The 20,341-nt window shown below is 48.6% G+C and overlaps 1 protein-coding gene across 1 annotated transcript in view; it reads right to left on the bottom strand.

Annotated features, from left to right (window-relative positions):
- Positions 1 to 20,341, bottom strand: part of LOC144173091 (uncharacterized) — a 66,344-nt gene that overhangs the window by 44,178 nt on the left and 1,825 nt on the right. The window lies entirely within an intron of this gene.

Raw genomic sequence — 20,341 nt, 5'->3', positions numbered from 1 at the left:
ATGAAAACTACTGTGATTCCATATATCCAACGTTTATCACATGGTTTGAAGAATGTTCCCGGCGGTTCGGGGTTAGATCCTTTTTTACGCTCCGAAATAAGCTTGGTAAGTTGCGTAACATGGTGGAAAGAAGGTTGTCCGGTCAGAAGTCTGACAGATATTGCAATGTTAAGCATGCTTCGCCTATTGTCCCGTGCAAGACAGGAATTGTGTACTCATTGCCATTATCATGTGACAACGTTCATATCGGCCAATCAGGCAGATGCATCAGTGTTCGTCTGTTGGAACACCGGAGTTCGCTCAAAAACAACCCTCATGCACATATCACTAGACATTGCGCGACCCACAAAGATAACACCCAGGCGCAATGCTGTCCACTTTTTGAAAACACCAGCGTGTTGTGGCGACAGAAGCACCAATTGACACGCGAGGTAATCGAAGCTTTTTATATAAGAAAGCACGATGATAAGTGTATCAGCCACGCGTCGGTGGCACTTCGTGAAAAGGAATTTCTGTTCTTGTCAAATGCATTAACTTAGATGTTTTGCTGGTTGGTTGTTGACTATGTGCAGTCACGGTAATCTTGTGTGTTTTTTCGAATCGTAATCCTGTGACCTTTGTGTTTATCAAACTGCATTTTCGGGGTTGACCTGGGCACGTGTTCTTTCTTCCAGAGTATATATTTGTGTTTACGCCTAATAAAGTTAGTTGCGAGTTAGCGCCGTCGTGTGTCTTCTCTTCTGTGTCCCGTCTCTAGCGCTACTTACGATGAATCAAAACCAACTAGCCCAACTGCCAATTTTATTGAATGGTTATCCTATTCCCCGAGCACTTCCCGTCCCTGCTGCTGCGAGCAGCTTGTTTTCGTAGGAATAAATTCTACACCGTTCGGAACCTCGACAGTGTGCAGTTGTGTTCTTGCGTCCTGACTGCTTACTCGCTTGTTTTCACGGTGTCCGTTCAACCCTTTATTGGTGAGCCTTATGTAGACTGATGGCGAAACAACAGAGACACTGTTTTGCTCCTGGATGCACGACGGGGTATGGTTCAGCCAGGAAAAAAGGCAAAAAAGCCTCTCTCTTCGCCGTTCCAGACGACGATGAACGCCGCCTTGCTTGGCAGCGTTTGATCCCACGAGCTGACAAGCCACTGGAAAATAACGCCGTTCTCTGCGAGGATCATTTTGACGAGAGGTTTATAGTGCGTGCCTACACACACGTCATCAACGGTGAATCTGTGGAAATTCCCCGCGGTCGCCCTAGCCTGTCTCATGATGCTATTCCGACCGTGTTTCCCAACGTTCCTGCCTACCTTTCGAAGAAACTGCCATGCAAGCGAAAAACGAAAAATTCGACTGGCAATATTCCCTGTAAGAGAAGAACTTGTGACGACGGCACTTGTGACGACCAGGATGGAGAAACCGACGCATCATCACCGCAACGCAGGGACAGCTTCAACGAGTTGGATAATATGAGGGACCTTCCATGCAAGTACTGGACTAAGTGTTCTGAAGCGCACAGTGTTCTGAATGCGCCTAGTGTTGTGTCGTTTTCAGTTTGTACTTCGAGTAGCGAGGTGCTCTTTCCAAAAATTGCTCATGTGCACAGCAGTTACTGAGGGCAACGTACACTGCACAGCGTACGTTCAGGGGTCACTAGTGAAAACCGTTGACTGTAAGGACATTGGCGAGATTAAAAACCTCCTCTTGGAAATGGAAAAAATGATTCCTTGCGACGGATTTGAGATGGTGCCGCGCGAGAGTAAGGTTCAAACGAAGACGCAGCATAAAGTTTATGCTGGCAAGTTGCACAGCTTGAAATGTTGCGGAATTGCGCAAAGTGAAAATCGTTGCTTACAGTGCAAGTACCTACGTAAGTTGCTGTTGAACCAGGCATCCTACAGACGTAAGAGGGCGAAACACGTTCGTATCGACTTGTCCCACAAGTTGATCCGAAAGAATGCTCAACTGTGACGGCAAAGGCGCAACATCGCCAAAATGAGTGAGCGCATCGATAAAATAAAGCAAGACAATGAGGCTATGTGCAGTGCCAAGTTCGAAGAAAGCCTGCAGGGCTTAACCAAAAAGCAGCAGCTGCAGGTTCGGTCTTGCTTTGAAGCTTCAACAAGGAAGGGCACTAACGGGATGAAGTTTGACAAGGAGTGGATCCTTGAGTGCATACTCATGCACATGAAAAGCCCGCGGCTGTACGAGCATATTAGCGCTCATGTGCTAATGGTTGTCCCGAACCCTTCGTGCCTGAAGAAGTACATTCGAAGCTACAAGAGTGGCTTTGGTTTCAGTGAGAGGGTGCTTACGGCAGTAAGCCGAAAAGACCAAGGAGATTGACCCTTACCACCGACACGGAGGCATTCTTGTGGACGAGATGAAATTGTCTGAAAATCTGGCGGTCAATAAGAAGGGACTCATATACGAATTTGTGGATCTCGGTGCTTACAGCACAGCTGAGCACGAAGGTGTCGCTTGCCACCATGGCCTTGTCATGTTCCAGCCTCTAACGGGAAAATGGCAACAGATCTTGGGAGTCTTTGGAGCACGAGGCAACGTGAAGGCCAATGTGCTTTCCAAAATAATAGTGGACGCCGTGATTTGTGCCGAAAAATCTGGACTATTCGTAGACTTAGTCACCTGTGATGGCGCGTCCTGGAACCGCAGTATGATGAACATTTTCGGCATCAGCGGCAAGCTCAGCCAAACCGCCTGCAAAATCAAACATCCAGTGGACCCAAGTCGGGAGTTGCACTTTATTTCGGACTTCCCTCATCTTGTGAAGTGTGTACGCAACGCGGTAGCCTCAAACGGAATCCTTACGCCAGATGGTAGAGTTGGAAGCGAGTTTGTCAGAAAGGCCTGGAAATGTGATACTGCGAGCACAGTGACGCTCAGAGCAATGCAACACGTGTCAAAAGCGTTCTCCAGCTAAATGGCTTACATTAGATTCTTCAGCGATGAGGTGCTGAGGGGTCTTTACATTTACAAACATGATGTGGAGACCCTGTATGGCCCCGGTAGCACTAAGCCAACTACTTCATTTGTTGTGCTGATGAGGGACCTGATTGATGCCATGACATCGAGGTACTGCCGAAAAGGTTTGAGGCCAGATTCTACACAAGTCTGCCATATCAAGAAGTTCTTGGCGTTTGTGGACCACTGGGAAGCCACAGCCAAGGAGGGATTCCTCAGTGAAGTTACAGCCGAAGGCCTTCGTGTAACGCTGCACAGCACTCTCTCGCTCCTGGAGTATTTGACAAAGACACTGGGCTTCAAGTACTTGATGACCTCCCGATTATGCCAAGATGCATTAGAAAATCTTTTCGGCATTCTCAGGCAGGTGTCAGGCAACAATGACCACCCGACGCCAACGCAGTTTTTAATTTCCGTAAACTGCTTGAGCTTCTACAGCCTGGCGCGGTCTCCTTCTGGCGGCAACATCGCCCAAGGAGTCCAACAGCCTCCTTGATCCTCCTACCAGCATGGATGCTAGAGACGAGCAAAACAAGCTGGATGAGCTCTTGGATGTCGGGCACTTGAACGAAGTTGATGAGATGGTGAAAGCATGTGATGCTCTTCCGGATCACCGAGAAATGGTCGAAGCAAGCAGTGACTCTCGCATAACGTAGTACGTTAGCGGGTACGTGGCAAGAAAAATGCTGAAGAAAACGAAGCGCAGCGAGTGCTCTCGGCTGTTACTTCAAGCGAGGGACTCTGATTTGCCGGAAGAAGCCTGCCCCATTAGCCACATGAATAAAGGAGGCTTACTCTACCCATCTCAGCCACTTAAAGATTTGGTTTCTGCCATGGAAGATGCCTTCACCCACTGCTTCAGCTTCAACAAGGTAAAGTCTGACAGCATAATGGACCTGATTTCCTGCTTGTCGATTCACAACTGGAAAAAGTTGGCTGCCCACAGCACAACGTAGAAGTGACAAACCAAGTCATCCGGTTTTTTTGCGCTCACAAGACTGCACTTCCTTGGGGCCGGGGAAAATGCATCTAGGGAAGGAAAAAAAGAAAAGATGAAGTACCTCAAGCTGAGGCGCACAACATAATTTTCGCTGATGCTCATGTGCGCGATATTTTTGTACACTTTGGCGGAACTCACGGTTTGACTTTGTGTATATGTGTAAAAAAAATACAAGCACAGTATATCAAAATGAAAACGAATGTGCACTTTGTTTTTATTTACAAAAGCTTGCAGAATTTCAATTAATATTTGAAATTCTAGCCCTCGTTTGTCTCCGCTATCCGCATGTTTTTTTTTTTTTTTGCCTCCTACCAGAGGTTCCGATATTCGCAACTATTATGCTCCAGTTGAAAAAGTATCAGCACTTTTTGTGTTAGTACGATGACAGAACTACGTTCGGTAGCTTAATCATCCTAAGTTGGCGCAGTGGTAGCAATAATCTTGTAAACCTTTTATACGGTCAGCAAGAAATGAGCAAAATTCCCGCTGCGAAGGAACAGAGGCGAGCGGCCGCGCGCGCAGCGCCTGGGAGCACCTTCGGAGCCGCCTCGGAATCGACAGCAGCGCCGCCGCACCGTCCTGAATTGCTGTTGGCCCGCTGGCGCTCCGATGCTCACACCTCCCCCTTCTATAGGCACCGTACTTAAGCTTACCAACTCTTCAAGGAAGGAAGTCGGGACGGAGGGGGGTGGGCGGAGTAGCGCACCCTAACATAGGAATGCGACGAAATCATCTTTCTTTATGGTGGTATCTTCCAGACAAATTCATTGTTTCTTTACGGTTGCGACCTCTTTAAGTGGATCTTGTTCTGGCTACATGCTGATCGCAACAATTGCTGTTTCTGGAGAATGTACTAGTATACGTATTTCACGTGGATGTTCAGCTTTACCTAAAGCTCTCTTTGAACATGTTCGCGTTCCGGGGCGTGAAGCGCCTTGTTGAGCGTGCTTTTGGATTGCGAAACAATTCCTAACTGCGCGGTTCGGAACAAATTCAAGACACATAGCTGTCTTGACAAGGACGGCGCGGGACTCGTGACTTTGTTGAAAAGTCGGTACAGTCCCGCAAAATCCAGGACGCAGTTGGTAACAAGCTCGCCATCGCTGCGCGGCTAAACCACTGGTCGGAACCGGTCTGCAACAATACACCGCAGTCTTCGCACTGCTACGGTGCGAAGGAAAGGTGACGGAATAACTCCCAGCAAACTTCGAAAACCAATCGTCAAAGCAAACCGGGCAGTGGGCACATCAGGAAACCGATGGTCCGCTCTGTGCTTGAGGAAGTTTACAGCGGCGCGTTCCAGCACCATGTTTGTGCCATAGGGTGATAGAACGTGCGATGCCAGATTCGGCTTGCACTGTTTGCAGCTCTCAGGGATGGTTGCTGTTGCGCATGAGATCAGATAGATCTCCCCTACCTTTGGGCGGCAGCGGAAATATTTCAAGAATCTGATGCTGAGAATTTGACGCCTAGTTTTTACTAGTGGAGAGCGCAACGCCGGCAACCCAGGTGTCAATTGACAGACAGGAAAGCAGTCTCGTACGGCCCCTTAGCTGGCACGGCTGCCTGAACTACAGACAGCACGTGTGCGTGAACACGTACGGTACAGGCACGTCTTCTCATGCTCAGTTTTCGTGTTCCGCTGTTATGAACGAAAGAAGAGGTCGCGGCGGAAGACGAGTCAAAGGGGCGCCGAAGAATCTGTCTCATGCGCATGTGCAGCCGACGTAGCGACAAGGCCGTGCGCACCCGGTGCAGCCTGCCCGACAGGATGCGGACCGCTGCGTGGTTATTGCCCTCGACCTTCGAGGAAGCACGTTCTGCGGAAGGGCGGGCAAATTGGGCATCGTATAGGGAGATAAACACAGTAGCGGCCAGTGGTTTTTAAGTGCAGAGCACTTTAGGCGCTCGCCTTGTCGTCGTAGCTCACTCACTGGACCCAAGTAAAGCAAGAGGGCGTTCCGATGTAGCGCTGTCGTCGCTGCGTACACCAGAGGTTTCGAAAGCCAAGCGGTTTATATAGTCATAAGCGTTCGAAATTCGTGAGCTACTGGCGCTGTGTCCTACATCTCCACGCTGACCAGAGCAAAGAAAACTGTAGGTACAGTCTTTGTTAAAATTTTGTGGGCCAAGCCGAAAACGCGCAGGCTGCAAATAATTCAATGTACAAGCTTACGTCCCAAGCGAGGCTGAAGCTTTTTATGTCGAAACCCTACAGAAAACACCTTTCTTTCTTACTATCTTAAAATATTTTGCCACATTTTAGGATACAGGCGATTGTTTTTATTCTTTGTGGTCGAGAAGGCTCAGGATTGGCCCACAAAAATTTCACAAAGGGTGTACTACACTCTAAGGAAAAAGGGTGTGGTAGTTTCTCCCTCAAGGGTGAAACAGAAATGTATCATATATTGCTTCCTAAGAGGTAGAAAGATTCTCCCTTTAACAGGGAGGAGCGCGTTTCTCCCATAGGAATGGAGGAAGGTTTCCCCCTTTCGTGAACTAATGGAGGAGCGTTCCTCCCCTGGCGGCGCTACCCGAGCAATGCTTGTTATGCGAGAAAGGCCTAGCGAGCTGATCGGTTTGAGGATCTAGGAAGTACAAATAGGTAGATACTGTGGTTGTGTTCGCTTAAAATGCGCTAAAATACCCAAGACATTACCTACCGCGCACCAGAACTGCGGTTAGCAAGCCATTACGCCAATCGTATATGAGCGACTTGCATTCGTCCCGCTAAGCGCTCCATCTACGCATTTAGCGCGAACGCGCCGCTGTAAACAGGGCAAAAGTCATAACGATTGCATTCAAAATGCTGCCTTTATTTTCCGAACGCTTGTAACCCTGCCGTTCACCGACTCACGAGATCACAAACATCCAATGCGGCCGTTAGAGAGCGACTAGTTGTTGTTAGTCGCCTTACCTTGCTACAACCCATGCATCAAAACGCAGATCGTATGCAATCGTGCACCTTAGCGCAAAGGCGTTGCAGCCGGCACAAAAAACGGATCCGCCGCATCCGTCCGAGCAAAGAGATGACACTGCTCACCATCTAGCGAGATCGAATCGTAAACGTTTAAAAATGACCGATAGATGACGCAAAAAAGCAGCTGGGGATAAGGTCCCTGAAATTACTAAGGTAGCGCCATCTTTAGATCTCGCTGCCTTTCGCCCTCGCCCACGCTCCTTTCCTCCTTCGTTTTTTGCCATTTTCTTTTTCTCCGGCGAACGCCGCGCGCCATTGGCCAACGGCCAGTGACGTAGTACCTCGTCCCCGCGTTCTTTGTTTTTTCTTCTCTTCGCCGCCACTGTCCATTCAAATTCGCCATTTTAGGCTCAGCTGCCTCGGAGCAGGCCTTATCGAAGCCGCCAGCGTATAACAACCGATAATAACCGAAGAGTTAGCTGCTCGTTTCAAAGAAGTGTTGCGTCGGCGTCAGTTTATGTAGCTTCCCGATGCCGAGTTGTTGTGCCTTCGGGTGCTCGAATAGGGTCAGTGCAGTCACGGCCAGCTCGGCTGCAGCAAGCTGTAATTTATCAAAGCCCACACATGAATCAATGTTAGCTGTACAGCATAAAAAGGATTCACAATTTCGCTTGTTAGCGCGCTTCTGGCCTTGGAATACGGTAGTTATTATAGAACTGGGCACTACAGCTAATTGTAAGCTGAGCGCATTTTTTAACTGCACGTTCTTTGTGCCAGCCTTTTCCAGATATGCCCGACAGGGCCTTACTCGAAGTAATTGTGAACGCCAATCGCACGAACATTGCTATGCCACGGACGCACTGCCAAAAGTACAGCCGTCATGGGCGAGGCCAACGAGGAGACGCGAGAACTTTGACCCTGACAGCAGCCTATAACGACGTGAAGGTGACATATATTTTGCAACAGCGTCAAAGCACCGGAAAGTTCACGGCCGCAGCAAGGGCGGCCGCAGCAAGGGCGCGCCGCCGGCAGCAAATCGCGGAGGCCACGCTCCCCGTGTCCGTGTTTCGTAGAGGCCCTACAGAGGGCGCTACGTCTAATGAGCTAAAAGGAGAAACTCGCTGGGCTGGGGGAGAAAACCCGCATTTTCTCCCTTTTTCTGTCCTTTTTTCTAAATATGAAAGTGAGCACAGGAACGCGTAGAAAACACCCTCAGACCCAGATATGGGTGAAACGCAGCTGCCGCCGTCGGAAACAAAGTGGAAAGGGCAAAGGGCAAGGGCAACAAAGGGCAAGGGCAAGGGTAACAACGAGGCGGCGCCACCTTGCCCTTCAGTGTGACTTAGACAATGTTTCATCTTGGTGCGATAGTTGGCTAATGAACCTTATTGTTACTAAATGCAAGATAATGAGAGTTTGACGTCGAACCTGTAATATTTCTAGTAACTACGTACTTAATAATTCCCCCCTTACTAAAGTTAGCACTTACAAGTACCTTGGCGTTACAATTTCTGCCAACCTTTTCTGGCAGACTCACATTGACCTTTTTATAAACAGTGCTAACCGAACTCTTGGTTATTTACGCCGTAACTCCCTTGCCCCGATGGAACTGAAACTTCTTCTCTATAAAACATTAGTGCGACCTAAGCTCGAATATTCATCATCTGTATGGGATCCACGCGTAAACGTTGATATCAGTAGCCTCGAAGCAATTTAAAATCGCGCCGCTCGCTTCATTTTGTCCAACTATTCCCGTACAGCAAGCGTAACTCATATGAAGTCAACCTTAAATCTACCTAGCCTATCACTTCGCTGCAAAATCTCGCGCCTGTGCCTCTTCTACAAGTTGTACCATACCATACCGTACCCTCACTGAGTAACTGTCATTTTTGCCGCCATCCTACATTTCATCCCGCAGCGATCTGCACTTCAAAGTTAGAATTCCAAGCAGCCGTGCAAACCTTCATTTCAATTCATTCGTGCCCACACCAAGCTCAGACTGGAATCACCTTCCCGCTTCCATCGCACCATCACTGACCCTGCCAACTTCAAGAGTACCATGAACGCATACCCTTTTTAAACATGCTCCATTTGTTTGTACAGATTGTTATTTTGTTTCTTCACCACTCCTCTCTGTAACGCATTGTGCAGTGAGAGTAAATAAATGAAATGAAATGAAAGTAGGACGCTGTTCTAACAACTGTTCCAATTCCCACCGTGCGTCTTACCTGCTGTCGGACGATACCATATTATCGGAGAAATGACGTAAGCTGCTCCTTTGTAGAAATGCCAGAGCGGTGGCAGTGCAAGCAGTTAATTTAAAAGCGTTCTCCTTTCCCTTCTGTTTTTCACAGCGCCATCCGCGTATGGCTCCTAGTTTGTTTCGAGGCTGTTTACACTAGGGAGCCTACATGCCCAGCATATAGGCTCCCTAGTTTACACGCGTTCCTGTGTTCCACTTCATATTGCTCACAATGGTACATTTGTGGCAAAATATGCGTAATTAACCGGCATCGGCCGCGTTCATTTAGTCAGGAATGCTCGTTGGGTTGCTTCTTACGATAGTAAACGAAAAAGCGGCTGCGCAAGGAAAAGACTGGCGCGTCCGAAATGACGCTGAAAGGCTCCAACCGCGCAAGAAAACAATTACGCGTTGGAAATGACACAAAACAGCTCCAGTATACGAAATTACAGCAAGCACAAAAAAATAGCGCCAATCCACCATGTGAATGTGGTTGGAAAGCAAAGCTGTAAACGGCGCCCTCAATGATTACCAATGCAACGTAACTTAAATTTACTCACGTCGCTGTACAAATAGTGAAATCAGAGGGAAGTGAAATGCAATGAACCAAACCATTTATTGCTTCAAAGAGATATACTTGGTAAGGTTAAATCAATGCATGATGCATAAACGGTGGTTGGTTGAGTTGTATTAGTGTCGCACATGAGTGGAAACTCTTTTTTTAAAAAATAAAAGGAAGCTGAAACCCGGTGTTACACGATCTTGATTCTCCGTCTCTGCGCCGCGGACGGAAGCCACGAGATTTGCGGCAGAAACGCAGGATGTAGAGGAAGGTAGAGGAAGAGGAAGTTAGAGTCTGTAGACGAAGGTAGAGTCTGTCTTTAAAGGCGATAATGCTGGGTTATCTCCCTGAACGTGACAAGCGGGTGACTGTCCTCGTGCAGCTCCATAGCACGGGAGATAAAAGGGCAGGCTTGTTGGTGGGCGTATTCGCTGTCCTCCATGGAAGCGTGAGGGGGTGTCCAGATGAGCTGAATGGAACTGTTTGGGGAGGGGTTTTTTAGCACGCGCAGCGCAGTTCAGGACACCCAACCCGACTGGTAATTCCAGGAGGCTTGCTGGGAATCGGTGACTACCCTCCGAACCCCTGGTTGAGTGAGAGCCAAGGTGATGGCTCCCTCTTCTGCTGCCGTCATTTCTTGGGTCCTAAGCTAGGTACACGCAAGGAGGTTGGTTCTGGAGGTAGTCACGATGATGGCGTATTGCTGCCCTCGATGTTTGGAGGCGTCTGTGTAGATAACTGCATGATCCCCACCGAGGGTGGTGTTTAGCGCTTGAGCCCATGCTTTTCGTTGACCCTCGTCATGTGAGGGGTTCATATTTCTAAGCAAAGGGAGCATTTTTAGTTTTAGTCGCCAAGAGTCTGGGAGTACGTCAAGCGGAGTGACATTCTGGGCTGCCCAGCCAATCTGGTGAACATGCGGTTACCCACCGCAGTTCTGAGTCGGACCTTCTGGTTAGAAAGATGGCCTTCTTTCAGCTCTTCCACCGTGTTGTGGATCCTCGTGCAACGCAGCCTCTCTGTGGACGCACTCATGACAGGACCAATGGCCTGCTCAACCGCGTTTCTAATCATTATGTAAAGCATCTCTATGTCATTCTTGCTGAGAAGAAGACAGGGGGTTGACGTAAGTGATTCTCGAGAGGACAAAAGCTTGAATTAAGGTATCGGATTCTTTGAGTCCTCGCTTCTTGGTGGCAACTCGCCTGATCATGTGTATGATTTGATTTATGCTGTATTTGAGGCGCTGCTAGGATATGTCACTCTTGGTCTTGGCCTGGAGATGTAGGTCCAGGATCTTTATGCTTGGGCTTGGAGTGATGGCCTGGCCATCAAGGAGTATTTGAAGGTGCTCCTTGATTTGGCGTGAGGGCGGGCGATAAGGAGCTGTGAGTTTTTTACGTGAGCACTCGAGGCCACAGGCTTTAGAACATTGGCGTACTAGAAGTGAGATTCCATGCATTTGTGTGAGCTTCCTTTAATTTTTTTACTCTTAGCACATGCGCAAGGCGCGCGCGCACAGGGCTGCTTGATGGGCCATGGGCGGACCGAACAGCGGCGAGAGAGGTCGCGTGACTCTTTCACGTGGCATTCAGTGAGAATACAGGGGGTTAACCCGTAGATGTGCTTGGTGAGTACACCACCTGTCTTCCGTGTGTTTGCGTGCGCTCGTAGCTAAAGTCAATAAAGAAAAAAAAAAAAAGAAAAAAAAAAAAAAAAGCGCTCGTAGCTAAATCGGTAAGACAACGGGCTCTCGGTTTGTTAGTGTGCTAGTTCCAGGTTCGATTCCCAGCGGCGCCAGTAAATTCTTTTATTTGTTCGCTGGAGTTTCCTGGTGACACGAACGGTTACGAAAGAACCCTTGGGGGGTAGAGGTAAAAAGCTTTGCTTTAAAAGAATAGAACTATCGCTGGCGCAATTTCTTGCGGGAGCCGCGCGAGCACTGCGAAGGCGGGAAGTTCAAATTTCATGGGGTAATAGTGAGGGGATAACGGCGGTACAGCCCATTATGGCAAATCACTGCACTGCACTTCCGACAGCTTTCACATTGAGTTGAACGGCTTCAATTTTTTGTACTAGCTTCAGCGCCCGAAAGCTTTGGTATCAAAAACAGCCAAATCCTACCGATGGAACGTTAACAGAAGGAACGCCGTTCCCTGTGCCGTTCCTTCGTAAACGTAACGAGTTGCTGTTACAGTTCCACCCTCTCTTAATGGAACGGTGGCGTTCCTCCGTTCCTCCCATAAGGAACTAGTTCCAGGAACCCCGTTTCTTGGAACGCCGTTTTGTACAACACTACCTCAATGTATCGAAAGATACAGACTGTGACGCCTGTACCTAAATTTCTGGTTAGGAGAATTGTAATTAAGTTGATCTGGAAATTGCCTGATATATATGCTCAAACACTACGACACATCTTGAGAGCACGAAAATAGCGACGACGTGTTTTTCCTCGCCTTACTGAGCCCAAGAATCTCGTATAAAATCTTAACCGTCAAGATTTGACATTTTACCAGTGTTGTACGGAACGGCGCTACAAGGAACGGCGTTCCTGGAACTCGTTCCTTCTTGGAGGAACGGAGGAACGCCACCGTTCCATTAAGGGTCGGTGGAACTGTAACAGTAACTCGTTAGGTTTATGAAGGAACGGCAAGAACGGCGTTCCTTCTGCTAACGTTACATTGCTAGGATTTGGCTGTTTTTAATGCCAAGGCTCGAGTACAAAAATCCACAAGTCGCTACTGTGTTTCTCTTCCTACAAGCTGGTCAGTTTGCCCGCACCCTTCAGCGGAACGTGCTTCCTCGAAGGTCAACGGCAGAAGAATAACCACGCAGCGGGCCGCAGCTTGTGCTTGCTTTCATGGCGGCGGAGCTTACTCGGCGTTCGACGGGTGAATAGCGCAGCCGCGACAAGGTTTTTCACCTTTCATCGTTTCTGTGGAAAGGCCAGGATGCGCGTCTAGCGGACAGAATTGTTCCCTGCCGGGGAAAGGTTGTGTAGGTCCCAGCGGCGCTGCAGGTTCGTTGTGAATAGAGTTCCTCTGTACAGCTCCCGCAGGGAGCTATATAGAGGAACTCTAGTTGTGAAACCAAGGTATCCGTACATTGTCAGGGGTAATTACCACATTAGGGAGTTTTAGAATAGGGGGCCCCAACGCTCTGGGTCCCCAAGCGTCTTGAGGCGTCGTACTGCGCATGCGCAGAACCCAAGCCGTCTTTGGGATTTTGGGTTTGCGTCTAGCGCGCACGCTATTTTGTCGAAATAGTGGGCGCCCCAAAGCTGGAGTTCGCGTTCTTGCGTCGCTCTCGCAGCCAGCGAGACTGCGCGTGACCATGGCTGAAGCGAAACCTGCGTCTCGTTCCTCGACTCACCCGATCAACTACGACGATCGCTGCCTGAATTTGTAGATTCCGCGCGTCGTTCGCGAGAAATAGATAAAGCAGGCAATCGTGAAGCGTTTTCTGCCTTCGGAAACAGTCCGCGCACACGCCGGCCGCGCATGTCAGCTCGCCAGCTCGGCAAACTCAGCGCCTCGAACCGGCGCAGACCACGGTAGCAACCGCTTGCGCTGCTCTTCCGAATCAATCTGATCGCTACAAAGAAGCTCTACATGCGAGAAAGTAGGTGTTAGTGTGATAAAAAATTGTGCTAGGGATTGTTGTCAAGGCTTATTTTAAAAGCGGCGATCAGATATCTGCCGCGATGCTAAGCCTACCCTGACCGGCCGCGGACGTTCGGCGATCCGACCGATCACCGTGGCGCGCGGTGCGCGGAGCGGCCGAGAGATGGCACTACCTGCGCGCAAGCATCGAAACAGGCAATGCAGATGTCTTGGTAACCGATCGCTCAAACGGCCGTTATACGCCTCGAGCGCGGCCTGTAGGGGCGCCACTGAAATCCCCCTAGCGGCCCGTTTCGAAAGCAGCCGCGGGAGTTCGCGTCCCGCACCCCAGTGTCGCCGCTGCTTTTGCGGCACGTTCACGACCGAGATTTACCGTTTGCGGGCGTTTGAAATCCATTTTTATGTGGAGAAGTCATTCTGTTCGCAAATGAGGCGTGTTTACGAGAGTGTAAATGTATCTGACGCGATCTAAGTGTGGTATATTCCGTCTGTATAAGCGCCAGGCGTGTGTCACAGGGCAGCGTCGCGCAACCGGCGTATGATGGAGACGATTGTAGTTACACTGACCTGAATTTGCTAACAGTTTCTCCGTAACCACCGGTTCCTCAGATGTTCATTCTACGGCTATACACTACGATTTAAATCGGTTTTGTGCGCTTACATAATCAGCGGAGCACTCATACCTGACAGCATGCCAGTTACGTTTGCCAATATACCTCAGATATTGATCACCACCATTTACAAGCCGGTCTGTGTTAATTTCGGGAACATTCAACAAAAGCACGATGGACAATGCATAATTATACTCGGGGATCAGCACACGACAGAGTCGTCTTGTCGTGAGGTGAGCGCTCGCAAACATTCATCTGCTACATATATCCTCTGCGAGCAGCGCGGAGACGGGCTTAGAATATAATCCGCGTCCGCGACTAAATGCTTCTTCGAAATATCGTCATATGGCACAGGGAGCGTGCAGAATGAAGCAGAAACTGAAATCAGAGGACCTTACCACATACCACACTCTTTTAACGACACCTTTCATCGCTTGTTGAACAGCCTACCCTGTATACTTCCAAAAATGAGTCCGCCGTACGATCAGCTGCTCGTTGCAGTATAAAAACAAGGAAAGTGAACGCGAGATTTGTGTGTGTGATTACTAAAACGTAGTTGCTTGATTCCGCTCCGCATTTGTACACAGCGTCCCCCTCCCCTCCACCCCCCCCCCCTCCCCCCGATGTCTCGCGAAATAGCAGTGCATTTCGCGTATAGTTGGTCCGGTGAACCCTACCTGGCTTAAGTTTAGACAAACGTCTTTAGGATGTCAGAAGCTGCACTGTTTTTTTTTTCATTTCAGTTAGAGCTATTATGTTTCTCAATTCCGCACTTGCACAGCATTTATTTTTCCGTGGTTTCATTAACTTGCCTTGGTTCTTGCTACATGGCGTGTGTGGGCACATATTTAACGACGCACAGGCTTTGAATATGCTTAACCTTTTTGCATGGTTTATATTCTTATAAAAGGCATCAGTTATTGTCCGGGATTGGGTAATCGCATCCCCGAAACATATTTTTCTGCGACGTATATATTCGAAACGAAGCCGCATTCGTTGTCCACGCTGCAAAATGAAGCCAACCGCTCATTGTGCCAGTATAAGGTCTAAACGAGGCGGCAGTGGAATTCATTTGTGCCTGATGTTTTGGAGGTGACAGGGGTGATATGTTGCTACCCAGAGTTCTGGTTGCTACCGTCGCTGACGCCCGGAAGAGCGGCGACGAAGCGCGCAGAACCGCGTCCGCGGGTAGCTCTTTCAGGCGATCCCGTACTCTACGAAGACGCAGCTGCTTTTTAAAAGACCTAAACGTACTCTTTGTCTAAAGACGTCACCATAACAAGTTTTTTTTAGGGCGCAGAAAGGCGAAAAGAAGCGAAACAGAACTAAAACAGTGCACGATCCCCTATCAGCCACGCAGCGCAAATCCCGTCAACGCCGCGGAGAAACGGCGGCAGGCGGCGCAGCGATCGCGAAGCTCGAGGCGTATAGCCGAAATAAACTTCCACATGCGAGAAAGGGGGTGAGTTTTAGAATAGGAGGCCCCAACGCTCTGGGGCACACAAGCGTCTTGGGGCGTCGCACTGCGCATACCCAGAACCCAAGCCGTTCTTGGGGTTTTGGGTTTGCGTCTAGTGCGCCCGATATTTTGCCGAAATAGCGGGCGCCCCAAAGCTGGAGTTTGCGTTCTTGCGCCTCTCTCGCAGCCAGCGAGATTGCGCGTGACCATGGCTGAAGCGAAACCTGCGGCTCGTTCCTCGACTCACCCGATCAACTACGACGATCGCTGAGCTGAATTTGTATATTGCGCGCATCGTTCGCAAGAAATTGATAAAGCAGGCAATCGTGAAGCGTTTTCTGCCTTCGGAAACAGTCCGCGCACACACCGGCCGCGCTTGCCAGCTCGGCACACTCAGCGGCTCGAACCGGCGCAGACCACGGTAGCAATCGCTTGTCGCTGCTCTTCCAAATCAATCTGATCGCTAAAAAGAAGTTCTACATGCGAAAAAGTAGGTGTTAGTGTGGTGAAAAATTGTGCTAGGGATTGTTGTCAGGGCTTATTTTAAAAACGGCGATCAGATATCTGCCGCGATTCTAAGCCTACGCTGATGAAATGTAAGGTTTGGCGAAATCTCGTCTGGTCGGGTAAAAGGTTCATAGTTAAAAACTTGCGGTCACCGACCAAAGGCTTATTAAACGCGTAAAAAAGAGACGTTTCGGCTTCCGTACGGAAGCCTTGTTCACTGATCTACTGTTCACTGATCACTGACCTTGTTCACAGTTCAGTGAACAAGGTTTCTGTACGGAAGCCGGAACGTCTCTTTTTTACGCCTTTAATGAGCCTTTCGTCGGTGACCGCAAGTTTTTAACTATGAAGCCTACGCTGACCGGCCGCGGAGGTTCGGTGGTCCGCCTTGTCACCGCGGCGCGCGGTGCGCCGAGCGGCCGATAGATGGCGCTACCTGCGCGGAAGCATCGAAACAGGCTACGCAGATGTCTTGATCACCGATCGCTCAAACGGCAGTTATAGCTTAAATAAAGTTCCACATGCGAGAAAGGGGGTGTGTGGTGAAAAGTTGTATCACGGATTGTCATTCGCAGTTGCACAGAGAGCGGCGATCAAATATCCGCCAGGATGCTAAGCCTAAATTTCCCATCACCCGAGCCGACCCAAGCAACGCAAGCCGGTTGGGGGCTGTTGGGGACGCCCCTCTTGTAAAACTTGCCGCGCGCGAGCGCCCTGAGTTTGGGTTCCCCTAACTTCTTGGGGGCACCCAGCGCCGACTTCCCCTATTCTAAAACGTGGACGGCCAGCGTTCAGTCAACGGCCAGCCGAAACGTGCACGGCCAGCGTTCAGAGTTACTTTAGTTGGTCGGTTTCAACCTGTGCTTTGATTTTTTATAGTGTAAATGTTTTTGGCAGACGTGATTATGCTCCGCGTTATTTCCTGCGCTTTTCCCTTATGCGTATTTCTAACCATTTATATTTCTATTTTTGGTTATTTACTTTACTACCCTGATTGTGCTCGGTATACTTCGTAATTCTTGCGCGTAGATTTCATGTGTTTTATGGTCTTATTATCGCTGCTGTCTTTTATTTTTCTTCTTTTTCTTGACTTGAACTTTTATTGTAAGCCTTGTAGCCATTACTTGTTCTGTTGTGTTTTGTTACTCGCAAATTTGTGCTGTATGATCCGCGCAGCTTCACTTTTGTAGCCCCTTACTCAATTCCCTGCACAGGGCCTTTAAGGCATTTTAAATAACCTGCAATATTGTAATAACCATTTATTAAGTGCCTATGTATTGTTGCTTTCGACCCAGTGTCCTATGCAAGAAATTTAATTATGTTCCTGCATGTAATTTTCTATTTGCACATCTGAAGCGCGGAAACCTTACTGCGCATTTGTAAGACCGAAGTGGAAAGTGCCATATGTATTGAACCCATTATAGACGAGCACCAAAATCGCAGTTAGACATGTCTGGATTTTGTCCGGTGCTCCCTGACATGGGGAGGCGTGCTACCCCCAACTAGGAGCGTTTCTTTGGATTGTTTATATCTCCAGATAATCTGCTACCTCCGGTGTTCCTATTCGTATAATATACGTAGTTTGGTGTGAGTTTTAGATTTCACATTTTATTTCACCTCGGGATTATCCGACCCCATACTTTAATTTAAAAAAAAATAATGTAAAGTTGATGTAACGACACGTTCCAATGTTCGAAGTGGAACTGGAACGCCTTCCTTTCACAATAAAGGAACTTGTAACGGGAACTCGTTTCAAAATAGGGAAGGAACGAGGAACGAGCTTTCGTTCCTGTTTTAGAGGAACACTGCATTTTACTCAGTGACCGCAACCTGTTTTGAATATTTGTAACTTATTTTTGCGGGAACCTTCAGGGGTTAGGTTATTTGCTATTGCCGCAACAAACATTTTGTACAACCATAGAAACCTAACGTCGTACACAGTGCTTCTTCGCCGTTGTCATGCTCAAAAGCAGATTTTTAAAACCACTCACAAGGTTACGATTTTTAAGTTCGGGCACCTCACTCAATAAAAACCGCCCGGCGACTAGATATCGTTCGCTGGGTTTAGCGTGTTTCCCTGAATTATTTTTTTTTTAACTCTGTCCGGTCAACTTGGGCACGAGGGGCGCGGAGGAGTTCCGCGGAAGCATTCTGTCGTTCGCCAAACTTTGTGTTCGCCCGGCGAGCAGGCCCCGAAGAGGACCCATACAAACTCGTCGGACGCCCAAAAATCGTCAGAACAGACATTCGCTTTTGAAGGATTTCCCCTCGTTCATTTTAGAAACCGGCGTTGTGGGACCGTTGACTAACAGCAGCGATTACCGCCATTGGAATGCCCGCAGCGGGCGAAAGCTGTGAGGTCGTTCAACAGGTCAATGGTATGAAGGGGGCACTAGACATTCTGTCCATCATGGTTATACTGCTCCAAGCTACTGGAAGAAGTTCCTGTTCTTCCCACACCTGACCATAGAAACTCCGTGGCTGGGATACGTCAATGGGTAGGCGGCAAGGCGCGACGTGTTGACAAAGCAAGGAATATCTGGCGGCGTGAAGCACAATCACACGGTATGGACAATACTTAAAGACGAGCCGCCCGAGACCAGCGTCGGGAGCGGCGGCAGACGTTCGGGCAGCTTTTTATTTGTGTTATATTTTTATTTCGCGGAACACCTTTGAGTTTCTGTATGAGAGCGAGAGAGGTGGGTCACATGATAAATACAGGGGTATAGTTTGCCACTGTGGCCAACCAATGGCCAAGTGTGGGTTAATAGGCCATCGTCCCTCCCAAATTGTGACGTCCTTTTTTTGCGCGGGGTGTTGGTGATAAAACCGAGTATTTTGATGTTTTTGGACGAGAAAGGGAAGCCCCGCTTGATGCTGGCCTTGCCTGACCTTTTTTCTGCGACCATGAGCCTTGATAGTTGTAAATACTTAGTGTTAATAAAGTGTATGCAGGGTGAACAAAATTAGGTCGGCAGGCTTCTTTTTTAAAATTAGGCGCTTAGATTTACGTGAAGACCACCCATACTTGAGGTCATTGTCCCTGTGGGACACACAATTAGGCGGTAATTATTGATGTCGGTACCATAATTAACTAAAGTTCAATAATTAACTTATAGTAGCGACAGTAAGCAGGCATATTTCCAATGAAAAGTTGGACGCAATCGCGTTTCTACGTAGTTTTATTTGGCAGAATTCTTCTAGCGCATCTGTATTCCAAGACGCCTCTTCTACACGGAAACGTTCCGAAGCTTGTCTGAAACATGTTTCAGGGCTTCTTTGACATGGAAAATTACAAATTCAACTAACCTCCCAAGCCCGCATGCAGCTCAGCGTACAGGCCGCAGCGCACGTCATTGTAATTATTAAACAGTGGAGAAATGCTGACACTGAAGCGTGAAGATTTGAATCCTACCAAGCATTCTTTCTCTAGAAAGCTTTCACTTTTCGAGATGGGGTTTACTCGAGTTCCTGGTGTTTCAACCGCATTCAAAACGTGCGTCAGTTGAAGCAAACGACACACTTCAAATGCCTCGGAGTTTCCAGAGTTCCGCTGCAGTTCCCATGACAGTTTAAATATTTATAACTATACCACAACGTCGCATTGGCACTCCTGCTATTCTGGTTAGTTTTTATACCACACAACAATAAGTAACAGAATCTCTCGCAATTAAAGTGCCCCCAACCAGGAATAAAATAAGTTTTATTTTCACAATAAAGTAATCCCTAGTTAGCTCAAACTTGGATATCTTGAAATATCGGTTAAGTGAAAACTTTTTCCCTAGTGAATTCAACTCCCATGGGCGCCATGTATTTTCACCCCTCTATCTCGAAACGGTTTTTCTGGGGAAAAGCGGGTATCTCGAAATGTTGACAGGGAACACAAGGCACAGTCCGGTAGCTGATAAGGTCCGCGTTCTAACGCTTAGCTTCCATTGCGCACCGGGGAGGAGAGAAGGAGGAGTAACAGCTTTTATTGTTATACAGCAAAAGTTTCCTCCCTGAGGTGGTGGCGCCCTTAGTCCAAGGCGCCAGAGTCTTGCGTCGTCCGAGCTGGTCAGCGCAATTTTCCATTGCTCAGGGGACGGATTGGTAATTGCAGGGACATATTGGGTGTTTTGGCAGGCCCATGTGATGTGGAACAGAGATCCGTATTCGTCAGGGCAGTGAGGGGATTTGTTTGAGGTGAACTGTTCCGGGTATAAGACGTGTAGGCTTACGTGCGTATACGCGTTAGTCTGTCGACGTCGCCAGAGGGTGGCTTCTTCCACACTGAGTTTTTTGTGCTGTGGTGCGAGCTTCTGGTGTGAGAGACGGTAGTGCTGGAGGATTTCGCGGTACTGTGGGGGGATGGGTTGCGGGATTTCTTGGTCTGAGTGATGCCGCGCTCGGTGGGCATACGCTCGAGCAACAGCATGTGCTTGCTGGTTTCCG

The sequence above is a fragment of the Haemaphysalis longicornis genome, unplaced genomic scaffold (genome assembly GCF_048455015.1).
Source record: "Haemaphysalis longicornis isolate Haplotype H1 unplaced genomic scaffold, Haemaphysalis longicornis Haplotype H1 scaffold_1, whole genome shotgun sequence".
Classification (NCBI taxonomy): domain Eukaryota; kingdom Metazoa; phylum Arthropoda; class Arachnida; order Ixodida; family Ixodidae; genus Haemaphysalis; species Haemaphysalis longicornis.
The sequence above is the reverse complement of the archived record's forward strand: the minus strand, read 5'-3'. Positions and strand labels throughout refer to the sequence as shown.